A 16,697-nucleotide genomic window follows, 5' to 3' on the forward strand; every position below is an offset into this window, starting at 1 on the left:
CTCTATGGTTGAAACTGGGATTAAAGAGTCAAGGGTCACCACACTTGACTGTGTCCTTGACCACAGAGACTCTGCCTGCCATGTGATCGGATTAAGGGTGTGGGCTATTACCACCTGACTTCTATTCCTGGCTCTCCACTAAGGACCTCTGATCTCCAGGCAAACTTGATTTATTAACATACAAATAAAATCACATTTCAGCACAATTAAAATATCACCACAGAAACAGACTTCAAACTAAAACTAGTCAGCAGATGTAAAGTAGGACACTTCATTCTAATCAAGGGAATAATGAACCATGAAGACATTTCTACCATAAATATCACATACAACAAACACCAATGCACTTAACTTCATAAAAAAAATGAACCATGGGGCTTAACAGCATAAAATAACATAAATACATTAATAGTAGCTGATTTCATTACCAATTTTCTCCAACAGGCAGATCCTATTGAGAAAAGAAATAAACAGAGAAATATCAGAACTACCTAACATCATACTACAAATTATATATATATATGGTTCCACTAAACACCAAAGAATACACATTCTCCTCAGTGACACTTAGCAGTGTTTCTAAAATTAACCACATAATGGAAAAAAATAAACAAAACCCCAATTCTTTAGCCATTCAAAACAATTGAAATCTCTGCTGTTTCTTAAATGACTGTTGCAGGGTCTTTATCAAATTTGTTTTCTCTATAAATTAAAAATAAAATGCAAGAAAGACCTTGAGTTCAACAGTTAGCACTGGAAATATCTCAAATATAAGAAATAGGAGAAGACAGAATCAGAAGTAGAAGAAAGTCTTTATAAGGGGATTAGAACACACACACATGCAGCATATATACAGAGAAAAAAGGGATTCTATAGGGCAGAAAGGGAACTCAAAGTGAAAAAAATCCAGTCTTTTTGTTGGGACTGCTTTTTTTTTTTTTTAATTTAAGGTTGTCAGTTTGAAGAAAGATAGCAGCTTGATTGAACCACAGTTGTCCTATAGCATGCCCTGATCTGGCCGTCACCTTTCTGGAGTAGTTCAGGGGACGTACAGGCTGGAGAAGACACCAGAACAACTTTTGTTTTAAACTGCCAGGCATTTGTGTCAGGTTTGGAGGGTGAGGAAGAAGGTGACATCATTGAAGTTCACCTAGTCACAGCTCCTCTTCCTATCTGTCTGTCTACCATGGAATCTAACTCCTAGTCTCTCATGAACACAATGCAGTAAAACTAAAAATTGATGGGAAACAAATATATATCAAATATGCAAACACATGGAGTTCAACAACTCAATACTGAATAAGGAATGGGTCACAAAATAATATGAGTAAGAAAATTTTTTAAAAAATCTGTGCTAAATGAAAACACAACACAACAAAACCTCTGGGACACATTGAAATCCAACCTAAGTGAAATTTATAGTTCTAAGTACCTACAATAATAAATCAGAAAGCGCACATGTAAATGAGGGAATAAAATATCAAAATAAAAAACAGAAAAATGAGAATAAACCAGGTCTAAATTCAGACAATGATAAATAGTAAAAATCAGAGATAAAGTCAATGAAATAGAAGCAAAGAAAACAGTACAAAGGATCAAAACTAAGAGCTGGTTCTTTGAAAAGATAAATACAATTAATAGATCCTTGCCTCAACTAAGTTAAAGAGAAGATCAGAATGAACAGAATCATAAATGAACAAGGAAATGTTACAACAGACACCAAAGAAATTCACTCTTATAAGGGAATACTTTAAAGACGTATAGTGAATTAAGCTAAAAAAAAAAAATTAAAAGAAATGGATGATTTCTATATGAAACCAAACAACTAAAATTAAACCAAGCAGTAATCAACCTTAACACACATATAACAAACGAGGAGATTGGAATAGTAATAAAAAGCCTTCCAGGTAGGGAAAACAAAAATCAACAAACAAACAAACGGCAACAAAAACTCAGAGCCTGATGAATTCACAAAAGAATTCTACTAGACTTTCAAACATATACAGCTAAATCTTCTTAAATTATTTAGAGAATAGAAACCAAAGAAGCACTCCAAAACTTCTTCTATAAAGCAAGTATAACAGTAATAGAGTAAATAAAAATAAAATCAGATAAAAACACAACAAAGAAGAAAATTGCAGGAAAATGTCACTGTTGAACATAGAATCACAAATACTCAGTAAAATACTTTCAAACAGAATACAGACATAAATTAAAAATGCTATCCATCATATGTAACCCATTCCTGGCACTCAAAATTTCTTTTGGTGGTGAATAATATCTAGCTGGGACATTGTCTGCCCCAATATTTAAAGATTCCATTCAGTTTTCTGAACCATTCTTAAGGCCAGGCTTCATGTCCAGCAGTAGACAACAAACACAAAACAAACTCAGTGATGATTTTGTAGATCTTTTTTTGTTGCTCATTATTTTTGTCCTGTTAGTTCTTTGCTTGTCCATTATAGTTTCCAATTTTGTGTTTTTATGGTGTGTGTGTGTGTGTGTGTGTGTGTGTGTGTGTGTGTGTGTGTGTGTCTATGTATGTATGTGTCTTGTACTTTTGTAGTTGTTGTTTCAATTCTGTTTTTGTTTTCTTTTCATTTGTCTGTTGGTCTGAGAGAGAGAGAGAGAGAGAGAGAGAGAGAGAGAGAGAGAGAGAGAGAGAGAGAGAGAGAGAAAGCATGGAGTTATATGGGTAGAGAGGTGGAGAGGATCTAGCAGGAGATGGGGAAGAGGAACTGGGTCAGAAGATATTGTATGGATTTTGTGTAATTCTTTTTGTTATTTAAAGAAATGACAGTGGTACAGAAGATAGAAGAGAGCTTGTTCATGTCTCTGAAATGGGAGGTTCAGGAACAATCAACTACTATGCTCATCTTATATATCTTACTCTGTGGCTCTCCATCTATGATTCTGAGACCAGCTATCTCACTGAACTTTGAGCTTCTTCTTCCAGCTAATCTGGCTAGATGGCACTCCCAGGATCTGCTCCTCCTGCCATCTCCTGCCATCCCAACCTTGGCATGAACATATGTGACTGAACTTGACTTTTTAGGCAGGTGACGGGGACTGAAGCTCAGGTTCTCCTGCTTGCACAGCCAGAACCTTACATGTGTGGCTTTTCCATAAGCCAATTTCTGATTTTTTAAAAATATTTAAATGATCATTTGAAACTTACTAGGACTTATAATGAGAAGCAAATATGGTTTTTAAATTTAATTTACGACTGCACTGCATTTATCATCTCTCCCAACACCATTTAGTTCCCCAGTTGTGCCCTAACAAGTTACTCAAATTCTTTCATTCTACCTTTTATATGACCTCATGAAGTAGAATGTGTTCAGAATATTGTTTTGCTACTTCACAACTTTCTTATTAGCTAAAGTAAAATGAATGAAGTTCTCACAATGCATACAAGATTATGTCCTTCTTGTCTGATCTGCATCACTTATGCTCTGGATCCATTGGTCTGCCTTCCTCGATATCTTAAATATTGAGTTGCTGTTCAGACTTGTTCTAGAGGTTTCACCAAACAGTACAGGCTATTGTGATTATGCTTGATTGTTCCCCAGAGGCGAAAAGTATGGTTCTATTGCTGAAGAGACCATGCATGTCAGACACAGGTCCGGAGGACCCTGAGCTGGAACTAACCTAAATGCCTCCTCACTTAGGACCAACTTTCATAATGTGTCAGGTGCCAGGAAAGCGTCCAAAGAAGTAAAGCAGCCAGTGTCTTACCAAGCTATTAACCCTATGAACTACAGTAATGATCATCATGGCACGGTAACCCTAAGGCTGCAGGAATGGCACACGTAACTTGGCAACAATCAAGCATTCTCTAACTGTACTTAAGATTTGCTCTAAAGAAAGAATTGATGTCTGATACTAGAAACCTAGCCAAATACTCAGGTCTGGTGAAGTCACTAACTTGGCTGAGAACCTACAACCACTAGTTTACTAAAGCAGCACAGTCTCTAACTACATCCTATACGTATGTCCTTCTGCTAACCAATTAGTTTAGCCCTCACTTCTCATCAAGGAATTTACTCAATGCAACAGACAGAATATAACAGAAAAAAACTTAACTAATCAAAATGCAGAGTTGTAGAGCTCAGTCTATAAAAAAACTTCTGAACATAGAAAATGTGGGTGGGGTGTGGGAAGATTATAAGAACCAGAGGATCAAGGAGTTTGCTGTGAGAATGTGTCTCCTAGTAATGTCAGAAGCTACACTCATAAAGTTTTACCAACAAGATTTTGCACAAACGTGAGCTGAACAAAATCAACAACAACAAATATGCCAATGTAGAGGGAGAAAGCCCTCCAGGTCTCAGCTCTACACAAAGAGATAAAGACAATTAAGAAATAATTAGTGCCAGGTGGTGGTGCACACCTTTAATCCCAGCACTCGGGAGGCAAAGAAAGGCGGATCTCTGTGAGTTCGAGGCCAGTCTGGTCTACAGAGTGAGTTCCAGAATTGGCTCCAAGGTTACATAGAAAAACCCTGTCTTGAAAAAAAACAAAAGAAAATAAAAAAGAAATAATTAGTATGGAAAAAATAAGCTTCTCCAGTAAAAATCAAACAAATTGATGATGCAATGTCAAAATCATCATCCTGAAAAGACATGTCTGAGCAACTTATACCAATGGAGTAGGTTTTATTAAGGAATATATATCAGTATATATATATATATATATATGCGCATATATGTATATATGTACAACTATATATACATCAGAATACATGTATGCTTATACATATATGTATATGATGATCAGTAAAGGTTCCAGGAATTTGAAAGAGAGAAAGGAGCAGTATATGATACGGGAGGCTTGGAGAGAGGAAAGAAAAGGTAAAATGCTGTCATTATATACAATCTCAAAAGCAAAAAAAAATATTTAAAAAAATAAGAAAATAAAGAGACTGCAGGAAAATACTATTTGGAGGAATTAAGAGACAGAAAGTCAGGGGATTGTTGGGGAAGATGATGAGCAAAGTTTACCGACACATGTATAAGATAATAACATACTAAAATTCATTAGTGGCATGCTAATTTAGAAACAGATTTAAAAGAACAAATCATATAAATTTAATTTAAATTGCATGTTTATGTCATATAACCTGGTTAGTTGTAAAGAATATACAGCAGTTACGCATTTAATTGTTGAAACAGTGGTGTTACAATTTATATGAAATACTGTTTAAGAACAGTTTTAACTTTCAGAAGTCATTTCATTACTTTTAAATAATTTATACAAATGCTATAGAAATAGATATTATATTTGAGATTATAAATGTATCTTTAATAGAAGTGTATACCCATTAATCTATTATGGTTCTAAAAATATAGTATTGATGATAAAATGTTTAACTCCTTTTTAAAAATTATACTTACTCTTTGCATGTGATTATTTTATGTATTCTGACTAATTTGATAGTATTGAATATTTAGAAAGAATATCTTAATTTAGTCTTCTGAATTTTTCCAGTTGTGCTTCTTTTATACTATTACCTTTATTTTAAAAATATTTTTAAAGTAAATTTTGAACTTTTAATACACATATTTATGATGAGGTGATTGTTACAGTAAAATAGATTCTCATTTCAACAATCTCACATGATTAACGTTTTTTCTTTCTAGGACATGATTATTGAAAGCATCCTCTTATAATCAATTGAAATACACAATACATTACTAAGCCTGGCCATACTGTGCCTTAGACTCTATGTACACTACATAACTTAAATTTGATATCTTTCTCTAATGCTGTGCTGGCAATACCCCCCTTTTTAAAGCTGATAATAGTAAGGAAAATCACAGCAAAGAAAGCATCAACTAAGAATTATCCTTAAAAGAGAAGATGTCTATAGGCAGTGGTGGCACATGCCTTTAATCCCAGCACTCGAGAGGCCAAGGCAGGAGGATCTCTGTGAGTTTGAGGCCAGCCTGTTCTACAGAGCGAGATCCAGGACAGGCTCCAAAACTACACAAAGAAGCCCTGCCTTAAAAAACAAAAACAAAACAAAACAAATAAGAGAGAGAGAGTGAGAGAGAAGATGTCACTCAAAGCAGGAAAACATTGGGTACTAGAAATCAAAAAGATATGTTGCAGACTGGTGTCAATCAAAGCTCTTTAGTGGGCAAGTTTTCATAGAATATGTCTTTTAGGAGGAAAAGAAAATGAGGGAAAAGAATGGATGCTTCACAGGAAACCAGAAAATAACTGTTAGAGCTCTAATAAGGGAAGATGGCATCCATCCAAGTACCAAAGAAAAAAAGAAGCATCCACTAAGAAAAGAAATTAATTTCTTTATAACTGGAGTGTATCACACTCAGAATAAACTCAAATGAGCAATTTGTTCTAGAGCATCTTCCAAAACAAGACCCAATTCTGTTGTTAATGAAGTGTTCTTTTGTACAAAATAGTTAATACATACACAATGCCCCAACAAGAGTAGAAGTCAAAATACTTCATCATGTTCTATTTTACAATACAGAAAAGGACCATGTCACACATTTCAGCATTGATTATAACCAAGTGCTGAGATGTTTTTATAAAAATTTTATTCATCAACAGCACAGAAACTCAGAACAGAGGCAAGAAGGAAGTTCAGCAACAGAACTTACTGAAATTACTGAAAATAAACCTATAGTAACAATGGTAGCTGGATGTTAAGATCATAAGCCACATAAAATAATTTTTAAAATGTGTAGGAAAACAGAGGGTAAATACAGGCCACCCTGTAGCTGTCATGCACACTTCGTTTTGTTGACTTTGCCTTCAGTGCTAATTTCTCATTTTACTACCTGCTTGTGACTTTCTGTCTCCAGTTTCCCTCTCTCTACCCAGTAGCAGAACACACAGAAAACATGAACCAGCATGAAATTTATTCCCTGCTAGCCAACTTTATAGCACTGGAGAGTGCCATGAAAAATATTGTGTGGAATAGACACCTATGACCTTACTGAATGCTGGGCCCTGCATACTATAATAATATCCTTTCAGGCAAAATATGACCACAGGTGCAATAGTGTCAGCACTGCTTACACGGGCTACCAACCACTCGTTTATCTGATTTTAAGCCTTCTTCTTAGGAGGAAATTCATACCTGGTAGGTACTCTAAACATAATCAAAACTCATAGATAAGAAAACCAGAGGCCCCTAGGGAGAACTTATCAATGTTGTTTTGGTAAATGGTCACATTGTCAAAATGCTTTCTAAATACTTATGCTTATATCTATAAATTTTTATTGTTTCCAATCTTGGTGAGAGACCAAGATGGTACCGGTCAATGTAAAGATTCATAGTTGTTCGAAATTATGAGAATTAATGGCTGAGTATTCAGCTGTAGATAGAACACCTATATCACCACTCTGCCCCAGGATCAGAGAATACTACAGAAAAGGAAGTGGAAAGAATTTTGAAAAGTCTAGAGGATTGGGAGTGAGTGCTGTGAATGACTAATTTCTGGATATGACATAATTGTTACACACATAAACTTATAGCACCTGTGGTTAATCACATAAAACATCTCTAAGCTCAAAAGAGTTAAGAATTCCATCAGGGAGCAGCAAGGCTCTTCTGATATTCTACCCCTAAGCAAGGAGTTGATGGCTGTTGGTAGATGAGTCACTTTGCTTTGGTAGCAGGCAGACATTGATAGGGTATCCATGCCTTGGGGTGGGTCACCCCATACACATGTGCATAAGGTAGAGCTAACTGGAATTAATGGGTTATAGAAAAGGACATGAAGCAAAAGAGAAATTGAAGGTATGTTTACAGGCAAAGAGAACTGGATGGACAGAATATGGCATGGATACAAATAAAATACTTTGTATATGTATATAAAAATTAAAAAAATAAACATAATACTTGTTGAAAACCTGGAGGTAAACATATTAAAAAAAAGGAAAGGGGTGGAGAGAAATCAGTTTGATTTTGTAAAGTAATCAAAAGAAAAGTTCAGATATAATTCATATCTGTGTAAGAGGAAAATAATAAATAATAATTAAAACTACATTTTAAGAAGTATTTCCTGAAATACGTATAATCCAACATCTAAATTTTAAGGAATATTTTAGTTCTTCAGAAAATTATCCAAGAAACAGTATGCTGAAAATACCAGACTTTAGAAAATTACTCAGAACCTCTGTGGAAGACAAAAAGGCTATCACTTGAATAGAGGGCAGTAATGGGTGTTGTCTGGTGTGAGATTACTTAACAAAAAGCACAAATAGAATAACAGCAGGGTCACATTCTGAAAGAACACAAGGGAAGGACACGAGACATCAGTTTTTAAAAACATTTTAAGGTATTTTTCAAGAACCACTTTTTTATTATTTTAAAGCATTTTTTTTTAGAAGATTTTACCTTAGTTGTCTTTCCAGAATTAGCTGGGCCTAAGAATTCATCCAAATATGAAGTCATTTGTTAACCTTGGCCTTGTAACATGAGTTCTTGGCCATACACTTTTTTCTAAGTGCATTTATCTGTAATTTAGTTCTCTACCACAATTGTATCATAACCAGAAAACAATTTACCCTAACATGTTTGAAATGTATCTTCTATTAAAAAATAACCTTTCCTCAGTACTAAGGAAATATGTTAGAAAAGTAAAGAATACCTACTTCATATCATCCAATGCTACAAGCCACAAGAACGTATAATAGAGATTCAGCTGTATACAATAAAGCTATATCTAGAAAGGTCAAGGAATCCTTCTAGAGGGAAGCCATATGTCAGGTAATATTTGGTGTTATTCAGCTTTTAATATTCAGCTGTTTCTTGCTTTGAATTTCTTGTGCTCATAATTTCCCCAAGAACAGTTATATGGACCATTATTTGGTCATATATGCTCAAAGTACTTAGATAAGATCATGTAGACAGGGCTTTCTGCCTCCAGGCTTCCTGCTCCCTTTTTAACATTTGAATTGGATATCTGCATTCTGCAAATATCCCCTTTAGCCGCATTCAAGGATAGGGCCAGTTCCAAACAAAAGCATCCAAGGAGAAGAGACCTGGCTGGACCACCGCTAGGTGCCTAAGGTCCTTGATTTGAGGTAAAACAGCCTTTTAGAAACAGCCTGGCTCCTACCTAGGCCAAGCACCTGTCTCCTAGGTGCATAGCCTTGTTTCTTGTGCAAATCAAGCTCAGACCCTCCTTCCTCTGACAGGTGAAATGAGATTCCATAGCAATTGACTCAGAACTAAAGGATTGGGTTTTTTTTTTGTTTTTTGTTTTTTTTTTTGTTTTTTTTTTGTTTTTGCATAACCAGGTGCAATAAATTCTGGGGCAGGATTCCTGACTCTGGGTTAGAGGCACAGTGGCATGGCCAGAGAGAAAGGAACAAGGCAGAGATTTTATAGAGAGTAAGGATTGGGTCAGGTCAAGAGTAGAAAAGGGAGGAAATATGGGAGATGAAGGAATAGAGGACGAAGACAAGATTGACTGCAGAAGAGCTTAGGGATATGAGAGGACAGAAAAAGTAGGAACAAAGAAGAGTTGAGTGTGAGGATGGAACTAAAGCTGTATAGATAGAATTTTGTCTTAGAGAAATAAATAGTAATCAGACAAAAGAGCGTGGCATACATAGATTCTATCCACTCAGACTACCCCATGTCAGCCGTAATGTCTTCCCCAGGACCCTGGGAGAAATCTTCTCAGGCCCCTGGGGAAATTTCATTAATTCAACATAAAATATAACACACAAAATTATTTCAAATGTTCTAAAATACAGAGCAAATGATCTTATTTTAGTTTTATCTTGGGAGGTAATTATATTCCTATGAAGAGAACATAATGATAAGCTTAACCTTCATATTTATATTTATAAAATATAGTTAATAAAATGTTTATAAACTAAATTTATTCTGTGAAAGGCCAACAGAATTTTATTATTTCTGAACTGATAGTGAATGTTTTCTAGAATTACTATAAAATAACTATAATTCCACTGCATATTTAAGGCAATACGCAGTAATTCAAAGCAAAATCACACTATTTCCATATAATGTGTTGAACACCCTTCACAATCTCTAAAACACTGAGGTTTCTTTCTCATTAGTTACAATTTTCTTAATGTGGATTAAATTAAGAGCTAGTAGATTTGATATATTCTAAATCATTCTAAATGTTTTTCTGGTTATTTGATTTCCAATCCTTTTGTGGAAGTGATGACCATGGAATTAGTTATAAAAAATAAACTGTCAAGGATATTTCTGAGCTATCACTTACATGTCTCATTTTCGGATATCAGTAGATATGTATGCACTGTAGTGCTATCAAGCAACTTCTGAAATTGATTCGGATTCTTGTTGGAAATCAGTGGCTAGAATCACCTGCTTTTCCACTTGCAATTACTAATATGTATCACTAAGTTCATTGGGAAGAGATGTTCACCTCCTAGGACTGGACCCCTCTGATGATAATTTAATTAGGTCATTGAAAATGTCAAGGCCAATTCTTTACTTCAATAACTTTCACTATGTGCCAGATATCTGAGAAATATTTGATATTATATTTAAAACAATTATTTATTATAAAACCTAAAAGGAGGCACAAAGAAAAATACAAAGTGATTCTGGATGTGAGGAGCATACCACAGCATGAACCATTTTCCTTGTGTTTTCATTTAGCTTCCTACTCTATACATAGTACTTTGCCAATTGTGTGGAATTGCAATTCTTTGAAGAATTCATCATGCCACACCAAATTTAAACATAAAAAAATCAGAAAATTATTCACTCGGTAGTATATTTTTTAAAAACAGAAAATAATTTATCACAAATAATTGTACCACTATTCTTCAAGTCTATCTTTTCATAGGCTTTGGCAAACTCCAGTTCTGTAGTTTATCACTATGCTACCTATAAATCACTGGAAAAATTCAAAATTAAATTTTATACTAAAAAGTACCTTCAATCACAAGACAATAAATGTCTAGAGTAGATCATTCCTTACCTTCATCATGAGCTATAGAGAGTGTTTTTTATACACAGTGCCCTGACTCTTGTTACAGGCAGTAGCTGCGAGACATGACATTGGCTTTCCAGGATGAGAAATCTCTTTTGCAACACACCACAAGACATACACACTTTACTTCTGCAAATGCCTTGTGATTTTCTAAAAACTGCTTTACATAATATCTATGATACAAAAACATAAAAACAGAATCCATTTAAATTTTGAGTACAGTTAATTCTTCTTATGTATGGAATGGAAAGGTGAGTTCCTAGATAGCCCGTTAGAAAGTAAAGCATATTTTCATCGTTTCATATAATAAATAAATAAACTGTAGTTTCATTACAATTATGGATTTTTGTTTAAAATACTTTTGTTGGTTAGTATTATTTATTAATATATTATAGAAATAGTAATTTATATATTGATTTCCAAGAATTCAAAAGTTGATTCTAATCAGTATTAATTACAAATGTACATATTATAGCATTATTGAAATTTATCATTGATTAATTGTTTTTAACATTCAGGCTGACCTTCCAAAAATAGTAATTCAATACTGGTTGACATTATCTACCATTTAATTTGTAAAAAAGCCATAAAGCAGGTAGATATATTTTGTAAGAGAAAGGTGAACTTTTTTCTCTCTAAAAACTATTTTAGATATTTTATGTTGAAAGCTGATTTAATATAAATTTCAGTATGCAAATAGAAAAAGCAAAACTGTAGATGGAAAAACAATCTTTGACCTCTTTATTTTACTTATATTCTAAAGTAATATTGATTTTAAAAACCCTCATAAAAGAAACATGAAAATAAACCCACATGAAATAGATATCAAAGTTAAAGCAGGTTGAAAACCTGCATGAGACTGGTTGGCTTTACGAAACAAACAGTCCAGCATGCACAGCTTTGCTCTTGTCTGACTCTCCTTATCCCTTCACTCTTTTATTCAAATCCTGAGTCTGAAGCCCATCATTCCCTAGCTCTGCCAGTGGAAAAGACAGGATTCCTTAATATTTATATTTGTAAAATTCAAACAATGCCATTGTATAAATAAGACTTATTTATATTAAAGCAAGTGAAGGACAAATACTCAAAGGAGTCTGGTTTCAATTTTTATGTACATAGCTAAGTATATGTGTTCACTTGGAAATATGCTGAATATTATAAATACATATTTATGTACAAAACATGATATAATATTCTATTCTGCTGAATAATTTTAGCTTTGTTAGTTATGAAATGCATAATTTTTTCTTGGTTAAAGTTTGGTGATGTGAGTAAAATAAACATAAATCAAATGAACACAGCTCTAAAGGAGTGAATATTTCAAACAAAACTTGACACTTAGCCAAACATATAAGCATTTGCAAAACATATGGTCTAATTCAAGCAAAGTTTTGGCTATATGTTGTCCACAATCCAGATGGAGGGGTATATAATGGAACACTGATAATATTAAATGGCTTACCCAAATATCAGAAATGAAATTGAAAAGCCATTGAGGACCTGAATTCTCACTGGTTTTCATATCTTATCTCACACATACAGGCACATGTTTTACAAGCTAGGATGCCTGAACTCAAAATTGTTAAAAGCCAATGATAGAAAATAGAGAGAAGTATTAGTTATAAATTTAAAATGTTAATCACTTAAATGTTTGTATATGAAAAATAATTTAATAAGGTAGCTTTTCTTTTATAAGTGTAAGGCATAATAAAGAAAAAATAATCAAAATGTATGATGGTAATTTCCCAATGATGGGTCTTTATGAGAATAAGACATGATTCACTATATAGAAGTGTAAGATTTAAAGCACTAGGGAAGAAGTAAAAAGCAATTAAAGGATGTTTTACAGAAACATAATGGGAAAACAGTAAATTCATTAAAAATTATTTATTTATGACATGAAGATTTGAATAATGGGAAAGGGATTACTAGCAGGGAAGTTGCATGAGAAAGAGTTTGCCTCATTTCTCCACTCAATTTGTTCATCTCTTTGATCTTGCCAGGTTCTTGGGCTCCAACTGGAGAGGCTGACATAGTTCAGGATATGGGAGTCAGGATATGAAGGTGTAAGTACCACAACTGGAAATAATTCAGATGGTAATTCAACAAGACACTCTTGCTTCAGTGAGAGTAAGTAGGTAAAATGGTAAAATTAAATACATGAATAATGTTGTAGCTTAAGTTTTTCTTGCCTGGCCCACAGTCAGGGCAAATCTCTTTCACCTGCCAGTCCCACAGCCTCTCAGACCCGACCAAGCAAACACAGAGACTTATGTTGCTTTCAAACTGTATGGCCATGGCAGGCTTCTTGCTAACTGTTCTTATGTCTTAAATTAATCCATTTCCTTTAATCTATACCTTGCCACATGGCTCGTGGCTTACCGGCATTTTCACAAGCTGTTTCTCATCGTGGCGGCTGGCAGTGTCTCTCTGACTCAGCCTTCCACTTCCCAGCTTTATTCTCCTCCTTGCCCCGCCTATACTTCCTGCCTAGCCAACGGCCAATCAGTGTTTTATTGATTAATTAGCAACACATTTGCCATACATCCCACAGCACTTCTCCTTTTTTTCTTTTTTCAAAAAGGAAGGTTTTAACCTTAACAAAGTAAAATTACATATAATTTGGGAATTTGGGCGTAGCTTCTCTTACTACTTCCTGCTGGAAGGGGGCGCTGTATCTTATGGGGAAACAAAGAAAATTTTAGAATTATGGAATAGTCCATGAGGCTGTATCGTCTGAGTCAGATACCTTCAAACCATTCTGGATGTTGGATCATCTGGGCCATGGTGTCATCAGAGACCTTCAGGGGGTCTTGGCTGGTCAAACCTGATGTATCTTAATCTAGAACAAATCCATAGCCTTTGGATTTCTGTGGGAACAAAAGCAGAGACTCCTTTCCAAAGTAACATATCCTTATATCCAAATTTTGAAGTCAAGGTATCTTTAAAATATACATTTTGCCATAACTCAACAGCTTTTATAATCAAATGTTTTTCTGCAGTTAAAAATCCCAAAGACAACACAATCCAGATTCTCTGTGTAATATCCATTTTTACGTGGCTTATTTTTTATACTACCTTTACTGTCTCTTTAATGACTTTATTTTTTCAAACTATGTATTTGTTTCTATAACTCTATATATCACCTTTTTTGTCTCTTTCAAGCCTACGTATCTTTTACACACATTGTAAACTATTACATCTGAATCTGTCTTATTGTGAATCTCTTGCCTTAAACTGCAGCAGCTGTGGCTGCTGGCTCTGCCCACCTCAGCTTCCCAACATGGCTACGTTTACCACCAGCTCTGGGAGCTATCGGGGGTCTATGCTTTTAGCCAAGCAGCGTATAGTCCAGAAACCTCTTTTTTTGTTTTGTACCTGCAAAGGCTAAATCCACCATGCAGTTTAATGTGCCATTTGCAGAGGCCTCATTCCCACCATACTGCAGGTCAAGCACATATGCTAGGAACCCGCCAGTAGCTCAAACTGGCAGCTGCCGCTCATTTGAGAGAGACAATTAGGAACTGTTTTTAGCTCCATTTTAGAATCTTTTTTCTCAGGTTTTAGGTGGAAACTCTTGCCACCACGTTGGACGCCATTTGTAGCTAGAGTTTTCCTTGCCTGGCCCACAGTCAGGGCAAATCTCTTTCACCTGCCAGTCCCACAGCCTCTCAGACCCGACCAAGCAAACACAGAGACTTATGTTGCTTTCAAACTGTATGGCCGTGGCAGGCTTCTTGCTAACTGTTCTTATGTCTTAAATTAATCCATTTCCTTTAATCTATACCTTGCCACATGGCTCGTGGCTTACCGGCATCTTCACAAGCTGTTTCTCATTGTGGCGGCTGGCAGTGTCTCTCTGACTCAGCCTTCCACTTCCCAGCTTTATTCTCCTCCTTGCCCCGCCTATACTTCCTGCCTAGCCAACGGCCAATCAGTGTTTTATTGATTAATTAGCAACACATTTGCCATACATCCCACAGCATAATGTTATTAAACAAGGCTGGAAATAATCATGATTTAAGTTGAATATGAGATTTCCATAATATTTTCTTCGGGGGAAAGGGTAGATATTTCACTTGATGTTTCTGACCAGATAGAAAATGTTGTACATATCTTTTAAGGATGAAAGTTGAGTGAGAATGTTTCTTTACAGTAAGCATATCAACTAAAAACTAGGATTTGGATATTGTGTTCATTGGGGAGAAAATATATGAATACATAGTAAGTGATAAAATAATCTAGTAGCAGCTGAGAGGATGGCATTATCCATAAATTTACTATGAAACATTTTTTTTCAGTATTGTAGTTTATGCTAGGATGAAATTTCAGATAACTGTGATCTTTTATTTACATATTCTATTTCCATCATTAATAACATAGTATTCAGGTTCATTATTATTATTATTATTATTATTATTATTATTATTGGTGTTTTGAGACAGGGTTTCTCTGTGTAGTTTTGGAGCCTGTCCTGGATCTCGCTCTGTAGACCAGATCTTGAACTCACAGAGATCCACCTTGCTCTGCCTCCCGAGTGCTGGGATTAAAGGGGTGTGCCACCACCTGGCTCAGGTTGTTTGCACAATATTTTTCCATGTTCAAAAGAAATGAGCATAGCAAGTGATGGCAGTAGAAGCATGAATATTATTATTATAAGAAAATTATAGTGATTTTACAATTGTGTATAGTCTGAAAATGTTAGAATGAAGCCTATTATATGTAGAATAAAAGTTAGCAAAAAATGGCATGTTGCCGCCAGGCCGTGGTCGTGCACGCCTTTAATCCCAGCACTCGGGAGGCAGAGGCAGGCAGATCTATGTGAGTTCAAGGCCAGCCTGGTCTACAAAGTCAGTTCCAAGAAAGGCGCAAAACTACACTGAATCAGGCCCTCCGAATAGGTGAGACAGTTGATTGGCTTGATCTGTTTGGGAGGCATCTAGGCAGTGGGACCGGGTCTTGTGCTCAGTGCATGAGTTGGCTGTTTGAAACCTGGGACTTATGCAGGAAACCTGGGGCTTATGCAGGGACATTTGGCTCAGCCTGGGAGGAGGGGACTGGACCTGCCTGGACTGAGTCTACCAGGTTGATCTCAATCCTCGGGGGAGGCTTTGCCCTGGAGGAAGTGGGAATGGGGATTGGGCTGGGGGGAAAGAGGAGGGGGTGGGAGGGGGGAGAACAAGGAAATCCGTGGCTGATATGTAAAACTAAATTGTATTGTAAAATAAAATAAAAGAAAAGAATAATAAAAAAAACCACAAAAAACTACACAGCCTCAATTTCTAGGCATCACAGTAATAATGTATGACCTAAGGATATTTTCTATCATTATATGAACTATAGATTTCTCCATGGAGATTGAAACACCATCATGTGCCTTAAACTTGTTTCTAATGATATCTGAACTAATAAATGGCAAATGCTTACCTGAGTTAATATGAGCTGCTTTAAAAATTATAAGTTTAAAAAGTGACTTGTGACCTTTCAACCTTTTAGTGGTGCTTAGATTTCTGTAAGTGAAGCCTATAGTGTTAGACTTTGAAAAATCTGTTAAGATTCTTCTTTCTTGAGGAATCACCAGTGGCAACTATGGAGGCTTAGAAATAACTTGGAGTCATAATATTGCAGAGTTAAGATTCAGTTCGATGCAGCAATAGTAACTGGGGATTGATTACTCAAAGGTGAATTAATTGCTTCTTTCCATCAAGTTCATATATTGAT

This window comes from Peromyscus eremicus, chromosome 15 (assembly GCF_949786415.1).
Source record: "Peromyscus eremicus chromosome 15, PerEre_H2_v1, whole genome shotgun sequence".
Taxonomy (NCBI): domain Eukaryota; kingdom Metazoa; phylum Chordata; class Mammalia; order Rodentia; family Cricetidae; genus Peromyscus; species Peromyscus eremicus.